The 9,799-nt window shown below is 39.8% G+C and overlaps 1 long non-coding RNA gene across 1 annotated transcript in view; it reads right to left on the reverse strand.

The window, feature by feature from the left end:
• LOC119430846 overlaps positions 1–8,346 on the reverse strand; it is a 124,758-nt gene extending 116,412 nt beyond the window's left edge. The window contains exon 1 of the long non-coding RNA XR_005187922.1: positions 8,309–8,346. This is a non-coding gene — a long non-coding RNA (uncharacterized LOC119430846). The remainder of the gene's footprint in view (positions 1–8,308) is intronic.
• Positions 8,347–9,799: the final 1,453 nt, after the last annotated feature.

Genomic DNA, 9,799 nt, shown 5'->3' on the forward strand with positions numbered 1-9,799 from the left:
TTATCATTTATCAGTTATCATTTATCAGTCATCATTTATCAGTTATCATTTATCAGTTATCAGTTATCATTTATCAGTTATCAGTTATCATTTATCAGTTATCAGTTATTGGCTGTACATCTGTGGCCCGAGAGATTCAGCTGAAAGTCCTGGTGCACCTTTTATTTGAACCTGCAGAGATTTGAACAGCTGATCTGAAGCAAACAGGCAGGAGTTCACCTGAACTGACCACTCCTGCTGTGTTTGATGGTCTCCTCTTTCACCATCCATCATCCAGCCATCCATCCATCCATCCATCCATCCATCCATCATCCATCCATCCATCATCCATCCATCCATCCATCCATCCATCATCTTCTGCTTCAGGGTTGTGGGAGCAGCATCTTCACCAGGGAGGCACAGACATCAACAGCCACCTCTTCAACTCTTCTAGGACCCCATGGTGTTCACAGACCAACTGACTATTTATTAATTAATATCCTGATGCTGCTCAATAATCCAGGTAGAAAAATCTAAAAAGTTAAGTCTGGTCCTCTGGACATTCACAAAACAAACAATACAGTTTATAATAAAAAAACAATAAATGTTTGTTTGTTTGTTTTGTTTTTTTGAATGTCCAGAGGACCAGACTTAACTTTTTTAGATTATTAAGTAATACATTTATGTTTTTTTAAATTTAATGAAAGACAAATCTTTAAAATTTAAGGACAAAATTTAATCTAATTGTTTTCAAGTCTGTATCTTATTGTAAAAGCAGTTTCAAAGATTACAGCACAGTGTGATGTTTTGCAATTTTACCATGAACCTTGTGCATATCTGTAAATAATAAAAGTGAAGATATTTTTAATACATCTTTATTGTAAAAATCTATACTAAAATGGAAAATACATGGGTTTAAAGCAGCAGGGAAGGCAGTAAGGTAGGATTATGAATCAGGTTTAAAAGTTACAGTTCATGAGGTACTCCATCAGAGCATAACATCTCTTCCACAACATCGTGTGACAAAGTCTTCAGGGTGTTCTTCTTCTAATACATTTAGTGGTGGCTAGTAAGTAGCTTAAGGGAGCACTACTGCCACCAGGTGGTAAGACGAGTTGGATTCTAGTACCCGCCTACAGAGCTGGTCCAGAAGTGTAAATGGAAACACAACGAGACACGAGCCAATCTGAACCGACCTGAACTGACCTGATCTGCACCATAACAGTGGAAAAGGGGCATATGTGAACTGTAGGGGGTCTAGGGTGTCAGGGAGGGAGGCACAGATGTGAGTTTTGATAATTTGCTCGAAGCACTTCGATGACAGATGTGAGTCTTATGGGCCCTAAAGCTTCCAGTATACTGCTGCGTACGTCCGGTCACACGTACGTACGCGTGCACTGTACGCAGAGGGTTCAGACTTCATACTGGAGCGTACACCCCGAGCAGCTGCAGAGCAGCTTCACAGACAAGGGGCGTTTACCTTCGGGACAAATTGAGGTCGCCGATTGGTCATTTGCTGACATGCCTATTGGATTGATTGGCAGGTCGGGGGGGGGGGGGGGAGTGCTGGCAGCCTCAGCCACAGTGGTGTTCTGTGTTTATATGTTGTTAATAAAAAGATCTAAATTATTTTTTATTTTTTTTAAAACAAGAGCGATGGCTCTACAGCCCACACATCAGACCAGCCCACCAGGAAATCTCCAGACCCTCCCGCAGCCACACTGGACCTGAGTTTAATTCGCTTGTGACAAATTCCTTCATTTCTCACCATTTCAGTCATGGCATCAACGGAGGAGGAAGAGATCACTGCCTCTTGGCAAAAAAACTAAAGAAAAGGCCAGATCAGGGATGAAGAAGGGGACTTTAATACATTGGTGTCACATGCAAAACAGTCCGTTGTTGGGCAGTTTATTGTGCGACACCGCGTACGTGTATGCGGTCGTAAAAATTTGAGCTTTGCATGGACATGCCCTGGGGGTACGCTCATACCTCTGCGTACGTACGTGTGTACCTCTGCGTATGGACGTATGCGGCAGTATACTGGGGGCTTAAGTCATTAAGGCAGGATGCTGCATAGGTCTTTGGGATGGAGATAACAGTCAAGGTCTTGAAGATGGTGGGCACAATACAATGGCTCAGAGAGGTTAAAGATGCTGATAAAACATCTTGGTGAGTTGGTCAGTGCACACTCTCAGTACTCGTCCAGGGATGCCTCATTAGTCTCATTAGGCTCTCTGTGGCCCTGTTATGGACTGAAGACCTATCCAGGTGTACCTAGCCTCTTCTACAATAATTTAATAATAGTATTTCATGTGGAGTGCCACAAGGCTCTGTACTTGGACCTAAGTTGTTTATTTTGTATGTAAATGATTTGACGGAGGTGTCCAGTATCCTTAAATGTGTTCTCTTTGCTGATGATACCACTTTCTTTTATTTGGGTAAAGACTTGGAACAAATGTTTTGAGTTGATGAAGATGGAGTTTGTCAAAATACAAAATTGGTTTAAATTAAACAAGTTATCATTGAACCTTGATAAAACTAATTATATGATATTTAGTAAAAAAAAAAAAAAAGATAACTGTCGATGTTCCTTTTAGAGTTGATGGTGTTGAGATATGCAGAGTAGGTGAGGTGAAGTTTTTGGGAGTAATTATTGATGATAAACTGTCATGGAAACAGCACATAAATTCTGTAAAAACTAAAATATCTAAATCCACTGCAGTACTGTATAAAGTAAGGGACTTATTGAATGATAAAGCCTTGTATTTGCTGTATAATACAATTATAGTCCCGCATTTAATTTATTGTGTTGAAGTTTGGGGAACAGCATGTAAAACTATAACGATGCCTATTTTTATTTTGCAGAAAAGAGCTATAAGAATTATCACAAGAAAGCATTATTGTCATCCATCTAGTATTTTATTTTATCAATTGAAATTACTGAAGTTTTATGATTTGGTTAACTATAATATTCTTTTAGTACTGTATAAAGCTCAGAAATACACACTACCTTGAAACATTCAAACGTATTTTGTAAAAAGGATAAGTTGCTATAATCTTAAGGGAACAGACATTTTTGTTAAACCACAGTACAGAACCAGTTTAAAGGGGCGGTCTACTTCAATTCAGGGAATAGGTCTGTGGAATAGTTTGGAAAACTATGTAAAAAAAGTAAGGTCATTGCCTATATTTAAGAAAATGATTAAGATTAAAATTTTGGAAAGATACATATAAATACGTAAAATTGTGATGAGTTATTTATTTTGTTATATTACTTATAGATGATTATTGTTTGAATTGATTGTTTGAATTGTTTTTGTTTTAAACAAGGGGCAGATATAAGATTTTTTTCTTCTTCTGCTACCTTTCATTTTATGACGTGTTTTTTTTTTTCATTTGGTTTCTAAATTGTTTTTGTGTTTTAAATATGAAATGAATAAAAATGACAAACAAACAAACAATAAACACTGGAGAGACACCAGTTTCCTTTAACAAGCGGGTAAAAAAAATTGATGACTGAATACATGGAAAAAAATCCTGAGTAATATAGACAATCAAAGCTGTTTCTTGGCAGTTGGACTGGTGCTCCTGCTTTCACCGTTGTAAACAAGTGGTATGATGATGTCCCCCATCGTTGAAGGATTTGAACAGTTAATATTTGTAGTCTTTGAGAGGAGTGTTTTTCTGGGCAGGAACTGAAAATGGGTAAGTAAACCTTAATGTTTTTGGTGCAAGATATTCAAGTGGGTAGGAGTTATACTGTGTAAAAGACAAGATTTATTTATTTATTTTTTCCTTGTCCAGCGCAGAGTGAAGGATCATGGCAAGTGGAGGGAGCAATTGTTTTCCACCACCAGGCGCAATGGAAGCACCAAGGGGTAGTCAATGGTGGCCTTGGATATCAGATTATTCTTCAGGCCACCCCAATCATTTGAGGAAACTATCCATTTTATTCTAAAAAAGCTAAGTCTGGTCCTTTGGACATTCAAAAAACAAAACAAAAAAATTGTAGATACATTTCGTCTTTCATCCAAAAGACTTCCTCAGTTTGAGGTGCTGTATTCAGCTCAGTCTTATAAATAGCACCTTCTCAGAGTGGATGAACCAGTTTGCTGCCGACAACCAAAACCAACTGCTCACATGATCAAGAAGGACCAACAACCTAATGATTATTGAGCATGCATCAGGATATCCATCTTATTCCTAGCCCCCATGGTGCCTTTCGTAAATTATGGGTGCAACTTCAGGCACGGACCAGAACTGGCGTATGTAGGAACATCGCCTGTTAGAACTCAAATAGGACAATATACTCATACTGCTGCTACTGCAGGCGAGGGATGGGAGGATGACCTGAAGAAGTGGCTGCAGATTACATCTACTAGCATATTTAGCTACTTCATTGTCTCTGCTCTTCCAAAGGTGAAGAGATGAACAACCTGAAAAGCCTGAGGCATATTTAGGGCTGGGTACCTTTCTAAAAAAAAAAATTGGTATCGGTACCGGTGTCGGTACCTTCACTTCGGTGTCGGTTCCTGGACGGTTCTTTTTTCGGTACCAATTTTGTAATCACTATTAATTCTAACAAGAATAAAATTACGTTACACATTGCAGTACAAATTGTGAGTTTTATTTTTTAACTTTGGTATTTTTCCATTCCAAGCAGTTTTCTTACATAAAAATAAACAAATAATTTCCAGGTCAAAAGACCAGTTACAAACCAGTGACATGTCAGTGTCTAATGGTCACTGCTACACACTGAGGACCTTTTCACTGAACAGTTTTTCTTCAGAAACATCAACATGTCTGTTTTCTCTGGACACAAACCAGCTGCTCCTGTCTGATGGTGTCTCCAGCAGTAGAACATGTTCACTCTGAGGCTGTAGATGATGATTGTTGCACACACAGATACCTGGTTGTCAGTTTGACATATTGTCCCTCACATTCCACCAGCAGGTCACTGGATTCACTGAGGTAGGGATGATGCAGACTTCTGCACCTCTGTGTCTCTTCCTGAATCTTCTCTGTGGTTCTCTGGGGTTTAGGGCTCTGATCATCTCCCTAATTGACATGAGAACAAAACATCAACAATAACATGGTTGTGTTGTTATTGCTCAAAAAACATCATCTAGGCTGAGAGATAAAAGTTTAACTGGTCAACAACATCCTTTAAAGTTTAACTTACCTCCAACATGCAGCCTCCACTGTAGAAAAAGCAGCAAACTTTTAACAACAAAGTCTGACTGTCCTGTGGCCCCCACCTCACTTTTCTTTTGTCCTCACATCTGGGTCAGAACCTCCTGTGAGGAGAACATGAACATAAACAGTGAACATTAGTGAACTGTTTAACCTGCTGACCTGATGGATGAGCACAGTTTTACAAGCTAAGATTTATGTTACTGTCAATCTTTAGTTAGCTTCTGAGTTTAGCTAGCCACGTAGATAAAATAAATTTACACACTAATATCTTAAAGTTAGCGTTACATGGATCATAATTTATTTCACCGCGATGTACGCGTTAAGCTGCAGTAACGTTAACAAACATAAACTCACCAGCTGAAGCACAGACACAGAGCCGTCCTCGGAGTTCTTTGATGAAGAGTCCGGTCGTGGAGATAATGAATCGGGACGTTCAGGCTCTACTCACAGGCTGACTTTAATGGTGAGAGGAGAAGGAGGGGGGAGGCTGCTGAACTCCTCTCTCCTCGCAGAAAAACACGGAGCAACTTTCTGCAGCGCGTGTTGTCAAAGCCGTTCGATAACACACGCTGTGCACGTGAACCCGTCTGTGGGCGCCACCAGCACCATAGACATAATTATACATAGATTAGGTACAGCAGCTCTATACAGCTCTGGGTGTAATCTGGGTGTAGTGTTTGTCATATGTCTGGTGTTTTACCAGCCTGCATGCTGAAACCACGTGACACGTTACAGCCAATACCGAAACTTGACACTGAAAGAAGAGTGACGTTTCAATACATACACCGACCGGTGCAGTTCGGTCGGTGCCATAAAAGAACCTCGGTTCGGTACTCAGCCCTAGGCGTATTAGTATCTACACAGTAATAATATTAAACTGGACCAGTTCTTTGAGAAACATTTCGTTCACCATCCAGAGGACTTCCTAAGTCTTCGGCCTGCCAACCAGATCTGTCCCATATGTAACCTTCACTGTTGTGTTTCAAGCCAACCTCCTGTTGGCTTAAATAAACTGGTCCAGATGAAATGATCTAACATTTTTTTGTTGTTATTTACCTGGATGATTGAGCCTACAACCTTTTTTCTGAACCTCTTTGGCCTTGGTTGTCCTCGGGCTGCTTCTGTGAGTAGCAGGTCGGCAATGTGGCCTAAAACATTTGATTGTTGTACATGATGATTGATTGTTTTGGATGGGTGTGCTTTGCACGTGTTAAATGCCTACTTTTGAGATTCCAACAGGAGGTTGACTTGAAACACAGCAGTGAAGGCTATTTATGGAACAGATCTGATTGGTAGGCCACAGACTGAGGAAGTTCTCTGGATGAGGGACGAAACGTTTCTCACTTAAAGAAACTGGTCCAGATGACATGATTTAACCTTATTTGTTGTTATCTACTTGCAAGATTGAGCCTACAATCTGTTTTCATACCCGATATTCTTGTCACACTGTTTTCAGTCCTTCTGAGGGTCCGGCATCTCTTCACCTGTGGCTTATTGTAGTCCAGCCACAAAGTAGGATGCAGGTTTTCCTTTGTTGGTCATTTGTCAACAAAGTAAAATGAGCACACATACAGCATTTTGGGTGGTCTCTTCAAGTTCACATTTTTCAGTCACATTGTTCTTAATTCCTCTTCTGTAGATAAGCGATGGAAACTATACAGTGAACACTCGCTATAATGCGGTTCACCTTTCACGGTCTCGCTGCTTCACGGATTTGCATCGTGCATTGTGTTCTGCATTCTGATTGGCTAAACAGCCTCTCCAGTACAGTAGTTATTTGTAAAAAACGTTTATACAGTAATTTTATTTGTTAAACAAATGCTTGGGCCTGTAAAAAGGTTGTGTTCTTTGGTTTGAATGTATTATGGAGTATTTCATTGTATAATAATTGTAAAAAAAAGAAAGGTTACTACTTCATGGATTTTGCCTATCACGGGTTCTTTTTGGAACGTAACCCCCGTGAAAAACGAGGCTTCACTGTACCGCTTTTCACAGGAACACTTTTTTTGTTTTGGGTCTGTGTTCCAAACACTGTTGCAGCCACTGATTTAGTCTGGTCTGGTTGCTTGTGCAGCTGCAGACAGTACAACAGGTACCTGAACTCAACACGGCTATTTTAGCAAACTTTATAGTTGTTAAATAAATGTAAGCAAAACAAACACAACATTTTATCTGCTAAACTGAATGCAAATTACTTTCAAATAAACCGTGGTCCGTGCTCCGGTACCATGGTTAACCAAGGCTTACTACAACTTCCTGTGTCTGACAGGAAGTTGTACCAGAATCATTTATACATTAAAGCCCCCACGAATAAGGTGGATACTTTTAAGCAAGGTAAAAACTGGAAATCAGTTTTCTCAAATGACTGGGGTGGCCAGTTACATAAATATGTGGTAATAGCAATCTTGGTTTTTGACGTGGCAACTCAATTTTTGATACTGACCTTTCTTATGCTTAGAAGCAGCTACACAACAAAATGGAAGTCTGTAACTCACTTACTTTTCAAGTTATATTGCTCACAACATACACAGACAGACAGACAATCAGCATTGTCAGAAAAGCTCATAATGATCATGAAAAACTGCTGGATTTGTAAGTACACATATTCGGGAGTTGTGAGTGCTGTAAAAAATGTTGCTAACAACTGTTGTGTCAGCAAATGTGACGCTCTTTAGTTTAGTAAACTGTCAATGAAGCTTGACCGATCTTTGTGTTTGTATGAAGCGAGTCCTACTGAAAATCCTGGTAAATATGTGCTAATTGTGCATTAATTTGTGAGTAAAAATACTCTGCATCAATACTGAACATTGATTTTTACTTATATTCACTGATATTTTACAGTTTCTTAGCAATTAAAAAGACATATGAATTACTTTATTAATTATAAATAAAAATAAAAAGGCCAAGCATTTCTTGAAGGAATGCCTATTGCTTTTTAGTGCTTCGTAAGACACGGGCGGTTCAGTTGAACAACTGCACGTAGCCTGTTTAGGATCACTTAAATAAAGCAACACCTGAGAATTGAAAAACCAACATGGAACGTCTAGTCAGGATTTTGTTTGTTGATTTTAGTAATCAATAAATGAAGTATCTTAAACTCAACTTATTTTATAGGTTGAGAGGACACACACACCTGGCAGGTTTTGCCCAGACCCATCTCATCTCCTAGGATGCAGCCCTGCTGGGTCTTCAGACACTGGGAGAGCCACTGCACGCCGTCCAGCTGGTACCCTCTCAGCTGGATCCCTGTGGAGAGGAAACCTGCTGCTCAGCACTCTTCACACAGTCAGCCAAATAAAAACATATATATATGCACCACTTCACTATGAATTAATCCTTTGGGCAGAAAGTGAGAAAACCCTTCGTACCTGTTAAACCAAACTTCTGCATGTCGTTCTGACTAACGGTCGTGTTCTTCTGTTTTTCCGCTTTTCGGTTTGTTATTCTTCTTAAAATGTTTGCCATGTTTCAGCACCAGTAGGACTAGCAAACACTAAACTTTGTTTAACCACAGAGAGTGGATATCACTTGCTGCGCCTGCCTGTATAGAAACACTTCCTGGTTTGGTCATGTGACGCAGCGGGCGCGTGTACATGCAGGCATAGATATATAAACACGCACACAAAAAAAAAAAAGATATATAATCACTAGATCCCTCATTGGCTGCTGCGGTGCAGGATTTTCGGCCGCCATCTTGAAACGGTCGTCCTTATTTGGTTAAAGCAGAAGATGTCTCAGCACTTCGCAGCTTATTTCTGTTCAGATCGACGGACTGTTGACGTCAGGTCTCGGGGGATAACTTTTCACAGTAAGATGAACATATTATTGTTAGTATTTTGTGAATATAATATTACTGTACTGTATTTATGTCCACCAGCTGATGTGATGTTCAGTGTAACACGGTGTTCAGCTGCAATGAAACTGACTGAGATCTGATGACAGGAATATTTTGCTAACAATCATACTCACTGTTTCAGCAGCTTTGGTTCATTATCAACAGATATGCATCAAAACTGGAGTTTTGTTTAAGTTCTAGGAAATAATAAATAAAACTAGGGAGAATATAGGAAATAGAAAATAAGATTGACCTCCTCTGTACAATGTTTTTGTGTAGACACAAATGTCCTGTTTTCATTTTGAAGATTTCCCAAAGAACAAGATGTGAGGAAGAGGAGGAAGTATCTTTGAGGAGGATTCATCTGAGCAGTGAGGATTTTAAACTGGAGGATTTTGATCAAACTGGTCAGACTGTCCGACTGAGAGATGGTGTGGTACCATGGGTTCACCTTCAGAGAGTAGGAGCATCATTATAAGTTCATTAGAGTTCATAAAGTTACATATTTTATTGTGAGTCACAAGGTGAGACAGCTCCATGTGTTTCTATGAACAGGTAACTAGAGACTGTAAAGTTCATCTTCATGATGCTTTTTCATTTCAGCTGGAAAACTGCAGGACTACAGGAAGTGAACAAAAGCTGCAGCTGCTCTGTCTGTGGACGCTCAGGAACGTGCACGTCACTCACACACACTCTCAGGAACGTGCACGTCACACACACACTCTCAGGAACGTGCACGTCACACACACAACCTCAGGAACGTGCACGTCACACACACAACCTCAGGAA

This window comes from Nematolebias whitei, chromosome 3 (genome assembly GCF_014905685.2).
Source record: "Nematolebias whitei isolate Nwh7 chromosome 3, NemWhi1, whole genome shotgun sequence".
Taxonomy (NCBI): Eukaryota; Metazoa; Chordata; class Actinopteri; order Cyprinodontiformes; family Rivulidae; genus Nematolebias; species Nematolebias whitei.